The sequence below is a fragment of the Dermacentor albipictus genome, chromosome 1 (genome assembly GCF_038994185.2).
Source record: "Dermacentor albipictus isolate Rhodes 1998 colony chromosome 1, USDA_Dalb.pri_finalv2, whole genome shotgun sequence".
Classification (NCBI taxonomy): Eukaryota; Metazoa; Arthropoda; class Arachnida; order Ixodida; family Ixodidae; genus Dermacentor; species Dermacentor albipictus.
This window is the reverse complement of record NC_091821.1, coordinates 314734708-314745283: the sequence shown is the minus strand read 5'-3', so window position 1 is coordinate 314745283 and position 10576 is coordinate 314734708.

Here is a 10576-nt window from a genome sequence, read left to right as displayed (position 1 = left end):
AACAAGTCTGATACCAAACATCCTCAAATGCACCTGCAATTTGAATAATGAGCTGATTCATTCATAAGAACTAGCCGCGTAACAAATTCGGTATGTGGCAGACAACATCAAGGCAGGTTGTGTGTTAGACATGCTATATACACATTACACATCTAATGAAAGTTAACTTCCAACGCCCGTTTACAAAGTTCCAATAAGTATTTTCTAGTCAGCCTTCTTTCCATGTCTCCTTATGTATACCTTCCTCGTTAATTACAAATGTCTGTGTGTTTGCAAATAATATGCATGTAGGGCAGAGCACATATAGTCCAGGCCTGCACAGAAATATAATGAGCTTTAAATAGGCACCAAAGAAGAATATTGTAAATTATCTTAGATTGATAGTGGAACACATGGACTATCAAACTTTTCTGTTTTATCATGAGCACAGGTTCTGTGGGCAAAAAGGATGTGAAGATGAAATGAAGCGCACCAGTCTTGAAACTTCTCCATGACGCCATGAGCGTTGACAGCTTCTGAAGTTTTATTCAACACGACTCGGAAAGTGAGCACACGTGAAAATACACAAGAGTTTGGAAGATGTGATGGGAACAAATACGGTTGAAGCATAGGAGCAGGAAATGGAATATCAAAAAGAAAAGCAAAGAAAAAGCAGTGGTGCTGTCATCAGAAATCTTTCTCGTTTTTTTTTACTTTTCTTTTTCTCGTGTTCCGTTCTTTCTGTCTGTTCTCCCAAACTGTTATGCCCAGTTTCTGTGTGACTATATATTTTGCTGTGAGCAGAATAAAACCATAAGTTGCCATTTGGAGCGCATGTGTTGTGCTTCTACTCAGTATTCCGTTTTCCCGTGTTCTTTTCAAGCATGCATTATTCGGTATACGTTACAGGAGCGAAGTGGGCATGCGCTTAATTGTGCACTGATTTCCAGTCTACGAACCCACCTATGCGGTGTTTTATTGTAGGCTGTACGGTATAATCTGCTGCTGAGCACAAGGTCTTTACTGAGTTCGATTTTCGGCCACGTTCATAAATATGGGTCGAATGCATAGACACTAGTGCACCGAGAGCCAGGGGTCGAAATTAACCCAGAGGCTCACAGCACTGACTATGTGTGGCAAGTTTAATTAAATAAACAATTAACTCATTCCTGGGAGTTAACCCATGAACAGCTGAAGGCCTTGGCAATTTGGAATCTCTCCTGACAGCTTCATAATCACTACAGCACACATCTTGCAACTCAGGATTGAATGAAGGAAGGAAAAAGTGGAGAAGGAAAGAAAGGGAGGTTAACCAGTTTAGCTTAACCGGTTTGCTACCCTACACATGGGAGCGGGATGGGGGGGGGGGATGGTGATCATAGTTCAAGGCGCCTCCACATAGCAAAGGCAAGTAGCGCTTGTTTCGACATGCAGTTAAACCTCGATTTACCTAAGTCAATGAGACCTGAGAATGATTTCATTATATTAAGAATTTCGTTAAATCGAAAACACCACAAACACTTGCGTGAGTAACTTTATTCACAGTGTTTCAAATGTTTTCGATGTTGTACAACAATAATTCAAGAAAGTAAAAATCGCCATCCACCTGAATGCAGCACGAAGCTACAAAGGAAACCCATACGAGTTTCTCAGAAAGAAAGCTTCGCAGTTGAGGCAAAATTCTTTCTGGTCCTAGAGCTTTGTGCTACATTCAGGTGGATGACAATTTTCCCTTTCCTGAAATTTCCTCCACCTTGCGGAATTCTGCATAAATTATTTGCAACATTAATTCAAGCGCAAGAAAATAAACGTAATTTCTGCTTGCATGGGCTTTAGAGAAGAACTAAAGCTGCGCTAATAAAAGACGTCCTTTACTCAGCTGCAACAGCAGTTAGCGCCATAGGATAGAGTCGTGTTGCAATGCAAGGGGCCAGTTTCATAGAAGAACTGTCTGCCTCTATACCTGGCATGATAATGCTTTTACTGGACAGTAACTTGCGTATAAATTTTGAGCCATTTTGATCCCAAGTTTCCTTTGAAGAGGAGGAGAGAAAATATGTGGATATACTTCACAAAGTATAGGCAGGCGGAGGAAGGAGTTTAGTTCAGTATGCTCCCTTGGGTGTAATTCTGGGCTAGGACAACACAAACAGGTTGCCTCGGATTGTCACATGGCGACTATAAACGTCGATTTTCACGAACTCTAAAGCATGCGGGTTCTCTATTTCATGAAAGACACCTATCCTACACTCTGAAGTTGACATCTTCTTTCAACATGCCTTCAAATCAGTTTTCTACGTCTCTCAGCGGGTGTGCTATCAATCACGTGTTGCTTGCAGGTTGGATGACGTAAGCTTGCACAAGTACGGCGCGTACTGCACGTGCACCAGTCCAATTTGAGCATTCTGCCGGCATCCCCGCGCATTCCTTCTTTGCAGCAAGACGAGGAAGAACTCATGCAAGCGTGTGCAAGGGCTATGTGTGCTTGTATCGCTCTTGTACTCGATGTGTCTCCTCTTCGAGCATGCGCCCTCTATATATATTATAAGGTTTCCACCCTTCACTCTTAAACATATTTACACCCTTTGGGACTTGCCCCACAACGATAATCGTCATCTGTTTTGATTGCGTTTCCATTCTTGAAAACAGCGCGCTCGCTACTTCCCTGTCGAGAATGCTATATGTCATGCTGATAACGCCCATCCCATTCATGACTTGGAAGTATACCGACCCGCAGCGTTTAAGAAAAGAAATGCGGGCAAGATAGATGACGATTATCGGTAATAATTGTGGGACGAGATAAGCCCCAAAGGGCGCACGTTCTTTAAGAGTGCGTGGTATCTGCGTTACAGTCAGGGTTACGCATTTGGATCTTCAATGGACGCTGCGTGGTGCGAACTTCAAGTGATCTTGCCTGACCTTGAGAATACGCCACCATAGCCCGAAAGCTTCGCTTGGCTTAGATTCCAACATTACGTTGTTCCATGATGATCGCGTGACCTGTGAGCCTCGTCTCTCATGGCCGTCACCTGTTTGAGGACATACGGTGACTGCCGTTTGGTTGCCGGCGTTCACACGAAGCACCACGCGGGTAACCTACTGGATATTTCAAGTGCCTTCAAAAAACAAGGTAAGTATGGCAACTACTAACTACCAGATTTAGAGCTTGTTGTTGGGCGAGTTGGTGCATATCAGCAAACATTTTTTTCGTGTAATTGTCGTGCACTTCGCTATCACTAATAAATAAATAAATAAATAAATAAATAAATAAATAAATAAATAAATAAATAAATAAATAAATAAATAAATAAAGCAGCGCCCTCAAGTAAGCTGATTGAAAGCAAGTGCACTGCTTGTTGCAAACCCGAAGAGCACATCACCTTGATAATGGTACGGAAGGAGCACCAAGAGCAGGTTTCGCGGCTTTGCAGCTATTCCTTCCTCTGTGCGTCACACTTATTATCCGTCTGACAAGGCCGACTGATCACACTGGTAACAAAAGCCCCTTGGTAACGCGGCTGAAGCGCCGTTCTGACCACGCACGAAACGCGAAAAGCAATGTAATAGGCATAATATGTTTCGAAATCCTGGCATTCCTCGCACCGCATCGAGAGAGTGCTCGCGCAGCTATAGATCCCGCACCTGAAACTTGCTTCAGACCACAGCCAAAGTAAACCGATGGTTTTAGTTTTCGTGAGAGTGTATGCGTGCTGCAAAAACAGGTTCATGGCATAAAATAAGGTCGAAATAAGCGGAACGGGAAGCGAGGCACGTGTTGAGAAAAGGCAAAACCGATACGTTCAAGAAAGTAAATAACCACTTATAAATGAGCCGAATTGGCAATCCTGCACACAAACAAAAATGCATGAGATTTCAGTGTGCCCTTCTTATCTATGAATTCGTAAGCGCCGTTGGACACCAGCTGCTGCCTAAAGGACGTGTTCGAATAGGCCTCCTTCTGCAGCTATGCAGTACTGAGTCCACTTTATCACATCTTCGGTGGCTTTCTTGATGACCGACGCTGGCATTCTGCGGCAGACATCCGTTATCCTCCTCTTGAGCTAATCTGACGTCAGTCTCAATCATGAAAACACTATCTTTCACTTAACCCCGAAGAAAGAAATCGAGTGGAGAGAGGTCAGGTGACCTAGCCGGCTAATTTACAGGTCCGTGCCTTCCAATTTATTGTGCATGAAAAATCGCATCCAGCAAGTTCCACCTGTCCCATCTTCTTCGATCACACGCCGACTGGACAGCGTTAAGTGGACGACATCTTTGAAGTAGTGGTGGTACACTGTCACGTCTTCCAATTCTGTGGTATCAGCAAAAGCAGCTCGGCTGCTGTGTGCTGTTATACTGGTATACTTATTAGACAGCTATGCTTCGTATAGCTGTCTGTTCATTTCTATCGGATTCAGTGCGTCGGCTGTCAATGGAAACTGCGACTTCTGTAGTTGGAACGAAGTTTTTAAAGATCGCATGTGAAAGATAACGCATTTAGGTCTCTTTAGGTGGACTATACGAAAAGGCGGACATTCCGCACGACTAATTAAGATGGCCATGCAGCTAACTAAATATGCATGGTGGCGGGAACCGACTCTACTGACAGGGTTGTCGGCATCATGTAAGAGGTGTATTGTACGCCTTCGTATTTCAGAATTTCAGCTGGGTGATTTGTCGTGCGAGCAATCTTAGCATCTCCAGGCGATCCATTTGAATTGGCCAAATTGCACTCACAAGGCGATCTTTTAAAAAATAAATGTTCACCAATAAAATAAATACAATAAAAAAGAAAGGAAAAAAGAAAGAGATGATGGTGACAGACTTGTGCTGACCATGCACAATCACAACCCAATTTCCAGCGAAGCTGTTTTCCGAGCAATTGCAATAAGAATTTTAGCTGCCTTTGATTAAATCACATACTTTAAAACCTTGCCCGTCCATTTGAAACTTTGTCCGCATATAACGTTTTCTAGCTCTTGTTAAGGAATTTTCGCAAAGGCAGTATCTCATTCACACATTTTACTTCGCCAGAACATGGGCGATATAGTGTGTCGCCCCCTCAGCCATTTTCGTTAAATTTGGTCTACGTTGCGTTCATAGGTCTTCCATGCAGGGCAACGGAATAAATACTACGTTGATCGCAAAACACACTTATAGCGCTCCGGATAGCTCCAATACGTAGTATACTGCAAATACAGTAATTAGACCACACCCTCTGAACTTCGCCTACGCATTGCCCATATAACGTGCCCCTAGCCTTAACCAAATATAAACAAGGGCCTTCTTTAGTTACCGTGGACACCGGGAAAGCCTTTACTATAAACGAACCTATAACGCATGAAAAAAAGAAGAAATGAATAAAGAGAATTCGGTAATGAGTTGGAACTCTTCCAATTAGGTCTAGAACTCTTAAAGTTTAGCCACAAATTTGATTTAGCACGACCACCCTTTCCATGAAATATAAACTTGGTGTAACGTAGGGTTATCTCGGGAGATTGGGAAAAATATTTGTTAACGGTGGTATGACGCTTTCGAGCGCTTAATTAATATTCTTTTTGCTAAAGCGATCTTTCACCCTCACACATTTAACTTCACAAACAGATTTGCCAATGTCATCAGCGCGAGGCTGCTAAGTCTGACTTTGGTGACATTTGTAGTTCTAGCAGGGCTGCGTGCAAAATTTTGCGCCGCTCGATCGTAAAGTTCAAACATGTATCATGTAAAATTCAACCTTGTTTTCGGCAAATATAAACTCTGTTTAAAGCAGAGTTCACTCGGGACACTGGGAAACAGAACGTAATATGACCCTGTAATGGTTTCGAGCACTTAATGAATAAATATTTACAAATGCTGCGTTTTGTGCAGATGCATTAACCTCGCACACGAATTAGCCGTGGCATTCCCCTATGTTCGTTATATGATATTGGTCGCATTTGTAGTTACGCCATGGCAGCGCTCAAAATTTTGAGCTGCTCGTAAAACACACTCGTAATGTTCCGGAGCAGTTGCACATGTAATTTATTGTAAAGGTTGCAATTGACCCACACACTGTGAGCTTTGCCTACACGTTCCATAATTATAACGCTCCTTTCATATTCACCAAATATAAACAAAATGCCTTGTTTAGTTTCACAATCCGCCCGGGTTCGTGAACGGTGGGGTATCGAGGCACCTTCGGTCAGAGTGACGCTCCGTAGTGTGGCGGTGGTGAACGATGACTGACCGCGAGCAGCTGGGGTCGATGGTGTTTATTTGGTGCGGTGACCAACTTTGCCCCCGAACCTGGCAAGCTACCGAGCCTGGCGGGCCAACGAAGCTTATGCCCGAGGGGGCGTCACATGCTTGCCACATTTAGCGCATTGAGGACACCGGAGAACGCATACCTACAAACCTCGTATATGACACATTAAGAAAAAAGAAAAAAAAAGAAAGAAAGGAACAGGAGTTCAGTGATTATTTGCGACGCTTCTGTTTTAGCCAGGAGCACGGAAATTTCGCTGCGCATTACACTGAACATTCCCCCTGTCTTCACCGAACATGAAGTTGGAGTCTGGCGCAGTAAATTTAGGACTCTGGTAACCATTTCAGATGACGGCAGTATGATACTCTGGAACACTTGAAATAAGTTTTCTACAAAAACTGTAATTCGCTCATTGTTCAGAAAGAACTGGCTGACAATATATTGTATTATGATTGTATTGTCACATGGTTGTGGCAGTGAATAACAACAGTGTCGAAACTTTGAGTTACAAATTTAACATTTATTGGGCCCACTTGTGCCGAGCAAAACAAGGAACACTCAAACACAGCGATATCGGCGAGCGGAGTCCGTCGTCGTCGTCGTCATCGTTGTTCGCGTCGCGCATTCAATCGTATTGCAAATTCTATGGCACCATCTCGTAGTCTTGTGCGGCACTCTCCTTTCCTCCTCGCCCTTTCGCCATAGTCCCCTCCTTCACTTCCCTCCTCGCGCTCTCTTCTTTCATCCCCCGCGGCACTCCGCGTTCGCTTTCATCCGCTCGGTTACGCCGAGGAACGGCGCCGAGGCACGCCGACGCACAACGCAGGAACAGGCACCTAAGAGCTGCGCTCTAAAACTGCGCAGAAACTCCTCTGGGAGTTGTCTGAGTATGTATAAGCATTGTGCCACTTGCTCATCTCCATGCAGCCCGGCATACATTATCACTGTTATGAAACTTGATTCGACCATTAGAAACGATAGTGCTGCGGCGACACGAACTACGGCCGACGGCGGCGTAAGGTGAATTGACGCAAGCAAAACAACTACTGCAGATGGCGGCGTCAGGCGCGCTGATGACGTTCCGAACATTATGCGCTGATGCCGCTCTTTAGCTCCTTATCTATCCGCGGCGAACCATTATCAACCGTAATCAGCGCAACTCCGGCGGCGGCGACTGCGTCAGGCGCGGCCGCATTGACCGTATCTTGAAAATGATCTGCGATAGGGACATAGAGCGCCAACTGCTCAGTGCTGACAGCCCCGTATGCTCTGTGTTCTCGCGGCTGAGTTAGCGCTGAAGAGGGACGCGCGGGCCCATATATCTTGAGAGCGATCGTTTTACGGGAAAGCTGGAAAGACGGACGGACAGAAAGTTTTTCTCGTTGGGTAAGCATAGAAATGCTTACACATTTTAAAATTTTCACCGACAATTACGGTGCCTCGTAATGCGAAATTTGAGTGGAGCTGTATACGTGTTTTCATTTCGCGATATGTTGGCTGGTGCGGAATATCCGACTCGGGCTCTACGTTGCAAACGGAGCGAAGTTTGGCGCGGCTGCCTTGCTAATCGTGACGCATTGGCGCCGCAGACAGATTTCCGTTCATGCAGCGCTTTGTTTCCATACAGAGCGCGCTACTTGGCGCCATCTTGTAGCACTCGTCGCCGCAAAGCTCGTCGCGCGCGGCGTTACGCTCTTCTTCTCCTGCTTTCTCTATACCCTCCTCCCCCGATATCCTCCTCGCGCTCTCTTCGCCATCGCCATCTTTCATCCGCACTCCGTGTTCGCTCTTTCATCCTTTTGCTGTACTCGTTCGCTCGGTTACGAGGACGCCGAGGCATGACGCCAATGCACACTGCAGGAACGGGCGCTTAACAATTGCGCTCTAAAACCTGGAAAGTGGAGTTATAATGAGTGGACAGGGAAGAATGGCGTCTGGCCCACTCTGGTCTCGTTTCCAGCGCAGTTTTTGTTTCGCCACGAAAGTGACATATCTATACCTAATGCACGTATTTGCACCGAAGGCTTTTAGGTTGCAACATATGAGCACTTGACAGGACTGAAGGTAGCATCGTTGTGCGAACAGTTCCGGAGATCTGCGACAATACTTTCAATATGCAACTTCGTCGCCTATGGGGATATGGGGTAGCTTTTCGCAGCGCTTGAATCTTATTTTACAACGAAGCTGATAGCCTCTAGTTGGTCGGCAGTTTTCGTGGGGTGCTCACCCAAAAACAACACATTCACCTAGCGGCCGCGGCCGATCAGACAGACATAAAACGGCATTTGGAAAAGGGCTTTGTGTTTTTTGAGTTTCCGCATAACAGAATTATGTTTTCTCGTATAATGGAATTACAATACGATGCAATGATGTCTGCAGGTTGTACCTAAGTCTTACTGTCAGGATTTCATGACGCATTTTACTTTGAGAAATTCAGTTAGTTCAATAGCGCACATGCGCTAGGCGGAGTGCCTAAGAGGATGATGATATATGCTGCACTGCCGGAAATATGCGTGCGCGCGTGACAAACTTGTGTACAAAATGTAACTGTCCTTGATGGGTGGGCGCTCTGCTCTTTGCATCTGTCGCACAGCGTTTGCTGCGACCGTAATCTACATTGTGGCAAGCACTGTCCAAAATACAGTACCACGACCTAGCGGCCGCGGCCACTCAGCTGGATAAGGGCTTTGTATTTCAGCTCCCGCGTAACAGAATTATGTTTTCCCATATATTCCTATTACAATCCTAAACTATCATGTCTACAGCTGTTATGTAAGTCGTGCATTACGCATTTTCTGAAGCAATAGACTTTTAAACAGTCATTTGCTGCATTAAGGCACTTACGCTTGGTGGAGAGACTAGTAGAATGAGGATGTATGTTGCACTTGCACGCACGTGCGCGCGCGCGTGATGTGCGTCGCTTGTGGTGGTTGTGCTTGTGTAGCGTTGTCTAATGTCGGTTGTGCTTGTCTCCCGTCGGCAACAGCTTCGCTGGACATCCACTTTCACAATGTGGAATGGAGACGGAATTAAAAAAAAATATTTTGGATGTCTCAATATGATTACAGGTGAGCTTTCAACCACAGAACGGATGAGGCTTTCCTGACGTTACTGAAACTTTCGCTCTCCGCCCACTCCTCTACTTCCGACGCGGCGGACGCCAACGTTTACCCATAAACGTTAGTTGCTCCCGTCGTAGCGCTGTGATTGACCTTTGCGCCAAGCGTGCGAGTATCGTCTGCTAAGGCAAGGGGTGGTTACAGCAGCTTATCACAGTGCTCGACATCTAAATGATGCTCGCTAATAAAAATAGCCGTTTTCCTCCGCAACCTTTTTATTCTTTTAGATGCGACGAACATAATCTGGAGACCATAGGTACACGAGCTGCGTGTCCTGTAGGTAAAAGAAAAACCGTTTCCGAAAGTCAGACGTTCGGCGCATGTCACCGTGTGCAGCGATATAGGCACCTGCAGTCTCGCGCTGCCTAAAAAGCGAATTAAAGCGGGGTGTTTGCAGTAGCACAGCTTTCATTAGGGGTCGGAAAATGGACTGCGCGAAAGAAGCGTTGCATCATCGCTATCCATGGGCATAAGGGCTTCAGCAACCTTAGTTTGAGTGCTAGCTGCAAAGTCCAAGATTTACTTCCGTTTGCCAGTGTCCTCGACAAGCCTTACACTTTCCGAACTTATGCACATAGTTATACGCAAAATCAGTACTAATTAAATTGGTAGGATTTATAACAAGATTTGCAATTCTAATGGGTGTCTGAAACAATATTTTTGACGTCTTCGAATGGTTCTAAAGATATTGCTGAAGTTCATAATATCTCAAAATTATATTTTAAGCATCAAGTCTGCAACCATACAGCGCAGAAATATATCTCCCACTTCAGCACACTTCATCTGTAAGTACATCTACGGCAGACATGATTGAGACATGATATTACACATCTACCGGAAATACCATTTTTAAGATAAGACTCCTGGAATCTCTCGTAAAATATTTACCTACGTAGTTTAAATAATGAATCTGTCCGCTTTAAACTCTCGAAAAGAAGCAGTTTACAGAATCGTGCCTTCTGTTCTTGTTCTTTAACAAAACTATGTATTTAGAAAAAAAATTAAAGGAGGGGGGTAGGATTAAAGGGGCCAGTTCAGTAGATTAGAGCCGGATAGGTCAGAGCGTTACACACAACGGGAAATACCTCGAGAGCATCTGTGAGGTCGTGGCCGATGGTCCAGTTGATGAAGTGCTGTTCAGAATCCTCGATTGGCCACTCTTTCACATAAGCTTCTACATGAGCAATTATTGTACACGCGGTCTCACGCATCTCCCTTTTAATGAGCAACTCCT